Genomic DNA, 12207 nt, shown 5'->3' with positions numbered 1-12207 from the left:
AACTATTCCTTTATCACATAATTACTAATGCTAATACTTTTCATCATATAGATGCACCATAAATTTTCCAACTCGCCCTCATTGTTAGATATTTAAATTGCTTCCAATCTTTCTCTATTATAAACAACATTATGTTGAACATACTTGTACAAATGTCTCTATACATCAGCAACTATTCTTTCTTACTCTATTTTTAAGTGTAGTTTTGGGGTCAAAGGCTATGCATATCTTCTGGCCTGAGATATAGATCCCAAGTTCTTCAGACAGGTTGTTCCAACAGAGGCGTTCCCTTAGGGACCCAAGTCCAGAGGTTGGGGCAGCTCCTGGTCCCGGCCCCTTCCCTGCTGACCCCTCTCCCAGAGCCAGCCAGACAGCAGCCATATGTATAGCCACCACAGGCTCCAATAGTCCTGTGTACTCTGTTCTGGGCAGGAAACAACTTGGATGTTCTCTCTTCAGGGGATATCAGAGACCTTTGCTTTGAACTTCAGCTAAGAAAATTAAAAACAACCACCTTCAACATTCCTACTATTTCACTGCTGGACTTTCCTCTGTTCTTCGTGACACTGTGTTTACAGAAGCATCTGTACTTCTGGACACTTTTCACTCATGGCTTCTCCACTCAGCAGAAACTCATCTGTTCCTTGTGGACCAATTAAAATGCCACTTCTTCCAGGAAGCCCTCTCCCTCTCCCATGCATCCTGATGTAAGCACCTCCCCCCACACACAAAAAAAGTCTAGTTTTTGGCTTGTTTGGTCACACGGTGTGGAATACTCTTTCTAACAAGAAGAGAGGAGGCCACTCTTGTCTTTCAGAAGGTCTGACCAACCCACACCCATCCCCTCCCCTATTTCCCTGGTTAAATAGCAATCAATCATCCCAGAAAAGGAAGGGGGACCACGCTAGGACTCAAATTGAAAAGGGGGAATGATTTGACCTGGAAGGGTTTTACAAAGATAGCAAGATAACTACGGTAGCTGCTATTTTTAAAACTGGGAACCTGCATCCCACCCCAGATAGCAGCCCGCACCCAGGAGAAGCAGAACCTCTGAAACAGTAAAAGGAAAAGCCAAAGACTTAACATGAAGAACCGTGGATCCAGGGGCCACAAGGACAGCTGCCTGTGGCTTGTGTGGGAGGGGAATTACCTCCTTGAATAGAACATAGCAGGAGCAGGTCTAGGGTTTGTGGAATCTGAAGCACATACAATTTGGAAAGCTCTCTTTTAGAAAATAAACCTACAAATATAAAAAGCCCACAGCCTACTCTAGGGCACCCAGTGGTGGGGGGAGTGTGATGGAAGAGATGAGGGTAGATGGGTGGAGGCAGCAATCTCTTAACCTCACCAAACCGAAGTTAAAATATCATACTTTTGCAAATTTTGTAATAATATCTGACCTGTGGACACCTTCCAGGGTCCCTCTCAGAAGGGGCCTGTGCAAGTGAGGGGGTCTAAAGCTGAAGCTTCATTAATGTCACCCTTGTAGTTGGGGCATCTTGAAGCTGAAGACCAGAAGCAGAATCTCCTCTAACCTCGATTTTTTCTAGACCCCCAGGGCTGGGGCAACTGCCTTCCTATACAACTGAGACAGAATTTGCTACCAATTTCAGGGAGGGTGGCAAGCCAGATTTGATTTAGAAATACAAATAAATATGATGCTTCTGGCACAGAAGTGTCCTAAAAGATCTTATCTCTACCATGCTCAGGAAATATCTTTATTTTTAAAAGACAACTGGAAAATAACCTGAGACACTGACTTCCCTTCATGAGTCTCTCAGCTTTCCCCTGTCAAACGTGGGGGTAATAAAACTACCTCATTGGTTTGGTGTGAGAATGAAATGAGCTCACACATGGAAAGATCCCAGCATGGGGGAGCCAGCGTTCCTAAACATCTCCTGGCCGGCCCTTGGGTGGGTACTGGGAAGACAGAGATGACTTAAACCAGGCCCTGTCCTCAGGCACTCAGAGTCTAATCTCCCTGGGGGGCACTGAAAGGGGTTAGCTATGCAAAACCAAGCTTTTGCAAAGCAGGGAAGGGGACTGGCCTGGGAAAAGTGGGCCCTCAGACTACAGAAGCTCACTTTGACTGAGGCCTGCAGTGTGCAGGGACCAGCTGCCAGCTGTGGGAGCTCACTTTACCGAAGCAGCCTGGGACTGTGGATCTGAGCACCAGCCCTGACTTGCGGCAAATCACGGAAGTGATTTGGTGTCTGCAGCAAACCATCTCCTTCTGGAAGCCTGAGTTTCCACCAGGATTTGGGAAGAATGTCAGGAGGACCGTCTGAGGGATGTGCCCAGCACAGAATAGTACTCAATGGGTACACACATGATCTGTTCCATCCATTCTACCCTGGTTGAGGTTCTTTGATAAAATCCTCCCTCTGGTTCCCAGGGAGGCTATTTCTGAATAGATCTTCAAAAAGCAAGCATGGAGGTTCAAGCAGAAGGCCTAGGGTACTTCCCCTTATACTAAATTCTACTGAATTCTATTTAAATGTAGCATCCTCCTTCAAGCAGGAAACTCAAACCACTTCCTCCTACTAGATAGAGATTTTTTGCAGTGTCCCCTTTTCCAAGTGTCTGGCTGGATGCCCAGCTGCCAGGAGCCAGAAGCTTTTGATTTGGGAGTGGCCCTGTGGCACTTTCTCTTGGTTCCTGTGCTGATTCAGACCAATGAGCCTTGCCTGAAAAAACCTAAGTCTACATCCCAGAGCTCCTCCCCATCTCCCTTCCATTGACTTTCTTCCTATTAGCATCTTCCAGTCTGCCAGGCAGCCTGCTGCCAAGGTGGCTGGTCACCCTCTAGTGATTTTTCTCTCACTCCCAGTGTCTCTTTCACTACTTCACCAGCTGTGTTTCTGCTGCAGCTTATTGTCTTGAGGTTGAGAGCATCCTCATACCACAGGCTGAGCACTAGACTGAGAGTCTGGAGACCTCAGATCTGCCACCGATGCTTGAAACCTCAGGGATGCCCCTGAACCACCATTTTTCTCACATGCACAGTGAGGGCTGAACCAGATTGCCCAAGGAGTCTCCTAAGGCTCAGTCCACACTGATCCTACTGCTCTTTCAACAAAGAACCCAGCTACTCTGTTCATTTCAGCATGAGGTGTAGACTTCAGTACATCTCTCTAGATTTATCATTCACCGAGCACTTGCTACAGACCGGGCCCTATCCCAGGGCTTAAAGATATTTAAATAAATAGCACCGCCCCTACTCTGAAGGAGCTCACAGGTGAAAAACAGGAACACGTACAGGTGACAAGAAAGGGGCTAATTATTAGAAAAGAGCACAGAACTGTCAACCACTGGCCCCTCAGAGGCATTCTTTAGGAAGAGCAATCAAGAGGTAGAAGATCTCGGAGCTCAGAGGAGGTAAGAGAACGGTGCCCCAAGAAGAGGGGACAGCATGTACCAAACCAGTTCAGAGATTTAGAATTAATGCAGTGTGGCGGCTGCGCACTATTCATGTTCTGATCAGCAGGAGGGTCTGAGAAAGAGAACAGAACAACCTGGAATTTTACGGAGCCTGGACCTCCCCACTGACAAGAACATACCTCTGATGGCAGCCTGTGGAAGTTCCCAGTGCGATCTGATGTCAACACACTCCCCAAATCCAGAAAAAGCAGAAGCAACTTCCAAGCACCACAACCCAATTTAGCGTGAGCCCGGGACTCTCGGTTGATTTCACAGCAGAGTCTTACTAAGGCTTGAAGAAAACAGTCTTAAAAGTAAGACAAATATTTAGAGTTTTAAAAGCTCAGCCTACAAATTAGGAAGAATGAGAAACTTGAATGTCAGATGCACAACTTTGTTCTCTCTAATTTAAAGCAGACTTTGTTTTCTGGTGGGAGAGAGACTGAAATCCTCCTGTCTGCTCAACAAGATGGTAGAAACCACTTCTGAAAAGCAGTGTTTTATGTTATAGGCAAACGAATTTAATAAGGTAACAGAAGGGGAAAAAAATGACGTCAATATGGCTTTATCTGAGAATCAAAAGAAATAAATATATTGTGGGTTCGACTGAAGTTGTTCCAGTCAGGAGACGGGAAAAGTGAAAAGTTTCCATTTTCTGGTCCTCTTTGCTTTCCCCAAACCCTGACCCTAATATATTCATTCTGAAAAAATAAGAGCTTGCTTAGCAAAAGGAAGATGGCATTTCATTTCCCTTTCCTCCATCCCTTCCTAAAGCAAAAGGGAGCTCATATTTACTGAGTACTTGCTGTATGCCTGGCCATTTATCTACATTTAACATCCACCATCATGCTTAACCCTACAAGGAATCCACTAGTTTCTTCATTTTAAAGAGAAAGCAATCAAGGCTCAGAAAGGTTAGATAAATTTGTTAAGGTCACACAGCTCAGGTAACATCATATGTGAGTGACTGAGTTAGGATTTTGATCCTCATTTTTTCTAATGTTAAAAACTATGCTCTTTCCACAAGCCCTACTGCCTTCCTATGTAATTCAGAGATTTGGTTCATGGACAATGGCTGTCTATGCACAGTATCTGTGAATGAAGGGCTTCTGAAGCAATGAAATAGTAAAAGCTCCATTTAACCACTCACTCATCCAACAAAACATGATGGGGAATACGATATGACTGGCATTATCCTAGGCACTGGGAATCAAACAGGCAACGCCCTGTCCTTGTGTAATTTACATCCCATGAATGGAAGAGCGTGCTGGGTGCAAACAAGGATTCCAGAGCCAGACTCCTGGAATTCCATCTTAACCCTACCACTTGCAAGCTGTTTGACCATGAACATATCACGTAATCTCTCTATACCTAGTTTCCTTCAAAGGATAGGGGGAAAATAATAGTGTCTCTTTTTACAATTGTTATAAGGACTGAATGAGCTAATATATACAAAGTATTTAAAGCATATAAATATTGTTATGTAAATAGTGAGAAACATAGGCACTAACACAGTAAGATACATAGTGTGTTGTACCATATTAAGCACAGAGATGAACAATAAATTAGGGAATGGGGATAGAGTGTGTGGTGGTGGGTTTGAGATTTTTGTTACAGTCCCCAAGGAAGGCTGCGGCGAGTGTCATTTGGGCAAAGACCTGAAGGTCAGTGAGCTGACAAGAGCCATGTAGGAGCCTTTCCTTGATGGTTCAGAAGTCCTGAAGGATTCTGTGCCCCTACCTTTGACTCTTATGAATATCAATTCCCTGGAATTATCAGTTCAGGGATATGCTTAACAAACTGCACCTTTACACTGTGATGTGATGAAAAGGTATCAATGTGTGTGTAAGAGACTCATCCTCTAACACAGTCTCAGAGACCAGTGAAAAGGCCCGGGCCTTGAGGGATAAGGTCACTTCTGGAATACTCCTTTATAATAAGGACAAACTTGCTGAAGCTCACCCATGGTTTATAAGGCACATTCACTGCCCTTATCTTATAGATAAAGTGTCGAAGCTAGACCCAGGGACAGTACACAACGTACTGTAGACTGTTTTTGAGTTTCTGTTGGACCACACCTGTCTGAAATCCTTTGGCCTTGGGAGCAGAGGTGGTATGAAGACACTTCGCTGAGTTTAAATGTCCCTTGACTGAAAAGGATCCAGTCTGGCCACATGCTTCCTGCCCTGGCCACACAGGAATGCTACTTCAAAGGGCTTCAGACAAGCTAGAATGTCCAAAAACCAGTTTCCTTTTAGTGTGCCCCCATCTGCTGCCCAAGCATTATCTTTTTTACACAGTCAAGGGTGAGAATTTATGGACATGCCTAACATATCTCACTGTTATTACCATAATGTAAAATAAAGAACACCGGCCTGGGAGGCTGGAGACAAGGGTACACTGTCAGTTCAGTCTTTAACTCGCACATATCTGTGTGCATTCCAGCTTCTATCTCTGGGTCTCACGCCTTTGTGTGTAAAATAGAGAGGCAATATGGGAAAATGCTCACACACACAAACACACTACTCTTTATTTATGGCTTGGTGTCTCTGGACCAAGCGCATCACACATAATATTTCCTTTTAAAAATACAACGATCCTATGTCGGTGCCATTATTGTTACACTGTAGGTACAGTGTGTAGTGGGAAGAGGCAGAGCAGGATCAGAACCCAGACCTGAACCCAGCTATTAAGCTGCAAGTGCTTAGGCTTTCTAAGAATTTTTCCAAGACTGTGATTCCCTGATTTTAGAGAGTGTTAGGGACTATCCGATCTGGCTTCCTGGGGAAGCCGTCCCATCCCCTAAACTACTCCTTTTCTAGAGCTTGAGTTGTAGATAATCTCTCTGTTCCTCCAATATTGATCTCACAGGTTTTAGCCCAGCTATGAAGACCTTCTGGCAACGAACAAACAAACAAACAAAAACAATGAGAGACTGGCACGCAAGTGACAGACGCTGTCCAAGGCAATTCTCTGTTTCATCATCTTGCCCCTGGAGGCAGCCCAGACTAAACACCGAAACAGTGCTTGGAAGGAGGAGCCAGAGGCCTCCCCAAAGTGACTCCCTCAGCTTCATAAGAAGTCTGGGCCGCTCAGGGATCAAAGCAGTCAGCCCTGAGACCGTTCTCTGGAAGCCCCTTCCCATAGCAATGCAGAGGAAGATAGGTGGTGTGGTCTTGGGGAGAGACACAGCATTTTGTGGCACAGCCTCTAACTCTTGGTGTGAGCTCATCCAGTCACTTCCTCAGTCAGAGAGGTAGATTAGAGCTGGTGTAGGGGAAGCAGGCATCGGAGAGTAAGGGAGTGAGGCCGACCGGGTCTGAATCCCAGTTCCACCGCTCAGTAGGGGATAAGAGATATGGCGGTTCAGCCTTCACTCTTAGCATTTAAGCTAGAGTTTCTTCAGCTCTAAACTTGAATCTAGACTGAAAGGAAGATCAAACATCAGGCTCTGCTGTTGACCAGCTGAGAAGCAGTGGGGACACACTTAACTCCTCCGGGCCTCAGCTTCCTCATCTGTAAAATACATGGCATCACAGAGGTCATCAGGAGAATTCAAGGTCATGTATATGCTGTCTCACAGATAAGGCCCTTGATAACTATGAGGACCAACTCACTGCCCCTCTCCACTCACCCTGCACTGAACCATCCAAGAAATGCTTCAGGCCCATGCCTGACCCTATACCATTTAGGAAGCAGGTCTAGTAAGAACCAGACTGCAGTCAGAGATTGTTCTGTAAGTCCCATTGCTATAGACATTCATCCAAGGCTAGAAAGGGAGCACATAAGACAAGGTTCCATGCCCACTGAGTAGGAGTGCAGATGGGTTCTGCATCACCATAAACATGCCACAGAAGGATGATGTGGACATAACAATGTCATGGCCCAAATGGACAAGGGGCCTTGCTTTCATAAAAGGCAGAAATCAGATTCACTCTGAGTCTAGGAATTGAATGGCCTCTCCCAAGATGACACGGATATTCAAACAGCAGGACGACCGTTCTCACCACCACTTTCCGGTTCACTTTTTTCTTCTTTTAATACCTGGCTCAGGCAGAGAAAAGCAAACAGGAGTGCAGAAAGTCACGCCTACCATTGCCCTGTCTCATGGGGCTTAGATTCAAGGGCAAGATCAAATTCAAGTGTATCCCATGGGTGATTCTGATACATTCCCTTACTGACATTACTACATAGCCAGTGAATTTATATCAGGATTTACATTGGCTTCCCACCTGCCAAAAGGGGAGGATACCCCCATCCAAGTGTCAAATCATGCTTCGGGGTGTCAAAGGGCTCTGATTAGATGCTTGGGTGGGGTCCCATCAGGTACAGAGGATGGAAAGGATCAGGAAAGTTTACTGAGAGTTTTGAAATATGAGTAGATACTTTACAGGCAATCAAAGGTGAAAGAAGGGCAATGCAGACAATGGTACCTCATGAACAAAGACCTGGAGCTGAGAACCAGGCTGATGTACTTGGAGGAATTATAAGAAGTTCAGTCATGGTTAAGACTCAGGGTGTGAGGGCTAGGGTGGTATGAGGGGTTTCCTAACATCTACCAAGGATCTGAATTACGCCCAACTCTGTCTCTCACAGGGTTTTATATGATCATCACCACCTCTCTGAGTTTTGTGGTTATTCCCACTTTACAGATACTGAAACTGATGCTCATGGTGGCTAAGTGAGAATTGCCAAAGGTCATGCAGTTGAAATAGGATCTCAAAGTCAAGTCTACCAGATGGCAAAGTCCATGTTTCCTCTGTTCTGTGTCATTGCTTTTGATGCAATGATCCCACATTCGTACCTTCAATAGGCATTGTTGAGCCTTGCAATGTGCCAGGCACCAATTTAGTGTGGGAACACAGCAGCTAACCAGACAAGGACCCTACCCTCAAAGATCTTCTACTTTGATGGAGAAAATGGGGGACAAAGCATCTGAACAAATGCCCATGAAAATTTTGGATAAACTCAGTGCTATGAAAAAAGAAAATGATGGCAATGACAGTGACTGTTGGTTGGGGGTAGGGAGGAGAGAGGATGATGTTTCCTAGGATGGCTGGAGAAAAGCTCTCTGAAGGGGTTCTGAAATGAGACCTGAATGATGAGGAAAAGGCAAACATGAGAAGATCTAGGGAGATGTGCTGTAGGCAGAAGTTAGTGCAAAGGTCCTGGGGTGGGCATCAGCTTATACATAAGGGGCAGAAGGCAGGCCAGTGTGGTTAGAACAGAGGGAACCATGGGCAAACATAGCAGGAAGTAAGGTCGGAGGATGGCAAAGGGCCAATTAACCTGTTTCAGAGAACGTAGGTGGTCCTGCATGAAGAGAATTTAAGAACAGAGTGTGAAATAAGACTGGGGTTTTACTGTCAGAGTTAGAAGCCTAGCTTCCTTGGGAGAGTCAGCCTCATACAAAGGAAACATCCCCGCTCTGCTTCTTCCCCACCACAGAAAGATCACTAAGCACTTTCACTAAGTGATCACTTAGTGATCCCCAGAAGGATCACTAAGTCTGCTTTTGGTAACTTGTTGAATTCATTAGACAAATGTTCATAGACAGCCTGCTAGGTACTAGGCATCATTCGGGAAAGTAGGATTTCAGTGGAAACACAGGTCAGGGCCTACTCTCCCAGAGCATTTGTCCTAGTAGCAGAGAGTCAGTTAAGCAAACAATTAAGTCTAAATGCAGGGCCTGGGGTATCTAGGGAGTTAAGGGAGCACAGAGCTGGAGAGGGTTGGGGAAGACCCCTTGGATGCAGTGACGTGTAGACCGAGAGCTGGCCCTGAGAAGGGAGGGTGCTGCAGGCAGAGGAAACGGCATCACTGGGGGCCAGGCCACTCAGCCAGCCAGAGGTACAGCCTTGACTCAGATCAGGGCTGTCTGATCCAAAAGTCTGCTGTTGCTAGTATCCTCCATGCCTCATGAAACAAGTCTTGCAAAAGACAGGCTGCCAGCTGTCCCTCCCCAGTGATGTCAGAGCAGCTGGTCCCAGAGTGGAAAGATCTCTGGGAGCAGAGGCCTCTGCATCACCTGACAAGCATGGGGATTACAAAATACTCGTGTGCCTTCTCACCAAACATGTTGCACCACCAACACCATCCAAGCGTCCTTCCTCCTGAAGACTTGTGACTGGGAAGTGTGACCATCTTCAGATCACTGCTAAGAATAGCCCTTACTTTTTTTTTTTTTTCAAGCAATGATGAACTTTTAAGCCTGGGTGGTAGCAGTTACAGCAGCTGGTCATACCTTGGGTGGAGTTCATCAGAAGGTAGAAGTCCAGAGACCTAAAGGATTCCAGGACTCTTTAAGGGGAAAGAAGACAGAAATTCACCTGGAACCAGCATCTTCTATGTGGCAGACAGCGCACAAACACCTCCTTTCAGTTAGACAGGTGGCACGCATGGACCTGGCATGAAACTGAATGCAGCCCTGTGACTTTAGGCAAGTCGCTGCTCTCCCTCAATCTCAATTTCCTCATCTATTACCAGGAAGCTGAATACTTACCTTACCTATCTTACATACAGCAATGTTCATAAAATGCTGAGCTTGGTGACTGGCATATTGTAAGCACCCATGAAATGAGGGGGAAACATTCAGAATGGTTATGAAAGCAGGTAAAAGATAACTAAAATTTGAAATCAAGTCTAGCTCTGAAGCCCTATACCTTTCTCCATTCTTCATGCTTTTCTCATATTAGAATTATATTCTGCCATTTGATTGTACAGGGCTTCCCACTGGGTTGGGAAAATATATTTCCCTGCCAAGTAATATCGAGCTTGCCCATTGACTTCTCATGGGCAAAGAAATGTGGGTGGAAATGCAACATGGAAGCTCTGGGCTGAGATTTCAAGAGGTATGATCTCTTCCATCACATTCTTGTCTCCTCACTTACTCATTTACCACAAGAAAAATAACCAGAGGCCACTTTTCAGCCTGGACCCCCACACTGAGATATATACAGCAGACCCCAAACAGGCCTAAAGCCCCACCAAAGCAGTTCCTAACCTGAGCTGAACAGCTAACCCTCAGACTCATGAATAAGAAAAAATCCTCATAGTTGTAAGCAACTGAGTATGGGTAGTTTGTTACCCAGCATTATTGTGGCAATATCTGACTGATACACCTCCACAAAAAGAGTGCAGCCAAACCAGCCCAGCTCTGCAAGTATTTCTAACCTGCTATGAGTGATGGGAAGTAAAAAGAAATTTAAAGTCATCTCTGCCTTCCAAGGCAGTTCCATTTTTCCTTTGCCAAGCACAGTCATGACACAGAAATTACAAATCCTTATTTTATAATAAGGATTTATTATTTATTTACTTATTTTATAATAAATAAATAAATAAATAAATAGGTAAGTGTGTGTGTGTGTGTGTGTGTGTGTGTGTGTGTGTGTGTGTGTTTGTTATTAAAGAGAAAAGCATAGCTCTGTTAAATGATACCTAGCCATATTGATGCATATCTTTCCTGGAACTCAGCAGTGGGTCTGAAAGGAACCTTTCCAGGGTGTGGAAAACTCAGGTAGTTCTTAAGAGATGGAAAGGACTTAAAGATTCTGGACACAGTCCTCTAGCCAAATCACAAAGCTTTAATATTCAGATTTGTTTTCTTGGTTGGAGAGGAATCAGAGAGATCTGAGTTCAATCCTCAGGCTGCTGCTTGCTGGCTGTATGGCCTTGGGCAAGTCATGCATCTCTGACCTTCAGAGGAGTCCCTCCCAGGTCAGAGGAACTAACCCCCTCGCCTTTGTCTGCATCTGAGGACCTTTGCTGATACCCTCTCCTCTAAGAACTAAGACCTCCTCCCCCTTCAGTCCTAACTACACCCCACTGAAATAATCTTGGCCCTTGGGGAACTCCAGGACCCTTGTTGGTGCATGTGTCTTTTTCCAGAGGGATACACGGAGGGGCACAGCAGTGTGGGATGGCTCCTTCTTCATCTCTGGATTCCTAGCACCTTGCACAGAATAGGCTGTCAGCAAATACTGACTGATTTTAACTAAACTAAATGGAATTGTCCCAAATATCTTCCAGGGAAAAAGTATATCAAAGGAGAGTTTCTACATTGTTTTTTTAAAAAGTCCCAGGGCTATAATACAAAGAGAAAAAGGAGGCACACACTTTGAAAAACAAATCCACATCAATACACATGTATGCAAACAAACATACGTCAAAAACAACCCTAGGAGGATTCTGGAGACTTGTCTCCCATTTAAAGCCTGTAATTTCCCTCTTGGCCGGCACTGGTTTGGGACTGAACCATGTTTCGCAGACTCCTGGCAGGGAGCCTGCTGGGTTTGGGTTTAGGTTGTTTTTTTTTTTTTCCATCAGGCCTGAAACTGAAGCCACAGACCTTTCTTCTCAGCTGTAGCTGCCATGCTTCACGTCACCTGCCTACCTCCCCAGGCCATGTGGATCCATAAATGTGTCCAAGTCCCATAACAAGCTGGTAAACAGTGAATTCCTTCTGTAAGAAAACAAAGGGACTCTCAGAACAACCAATCTGGGAACAGTCTGCGACCCAGACCTGGTCTCCATGCTCCCAGAGCAGGCTGTGTCTGACGGCCTAGACTGCCAGCCAGCCTTCGGCATCAGTGAGCTGGGGTCACAGGGGGGAAACCGAGGCACGTGAAAATAAACCCAAACAAACCAACTTGTTCTGGTGACATGGGTGAAGTCTGTATGATCCTAAATTCTGAGGCAAGGCAATGGCAGCTGGCTTCTTAGGGACAGACACAGCTTGTGCTCAAATCTTGTCTCTGGCCATTTTTCCTGGGCAATGTACCTAACTTC

The sequence above is a fragment of the Artibeus jamaicensis genome, unplaced genomic scaffold (genome assembly GCF_021234435.1).
Source record: "Artibeus jamaicensis isolate MK-2021 breed Jamaican fruit bat unplaced genomic scaffold, CSHL_Jam_final scaffold_1019, whole genome shotgun sequence".
NCBI classification, from domain to species: Eukaryota; Metazoa; Chordata; class Mammalia; order Chiroptera; family Phyllostomidae; genus Artibeus; species Artibeus jamaicensis.
This window is presented reverse-complemented; position numbering follows the sequence as displayed.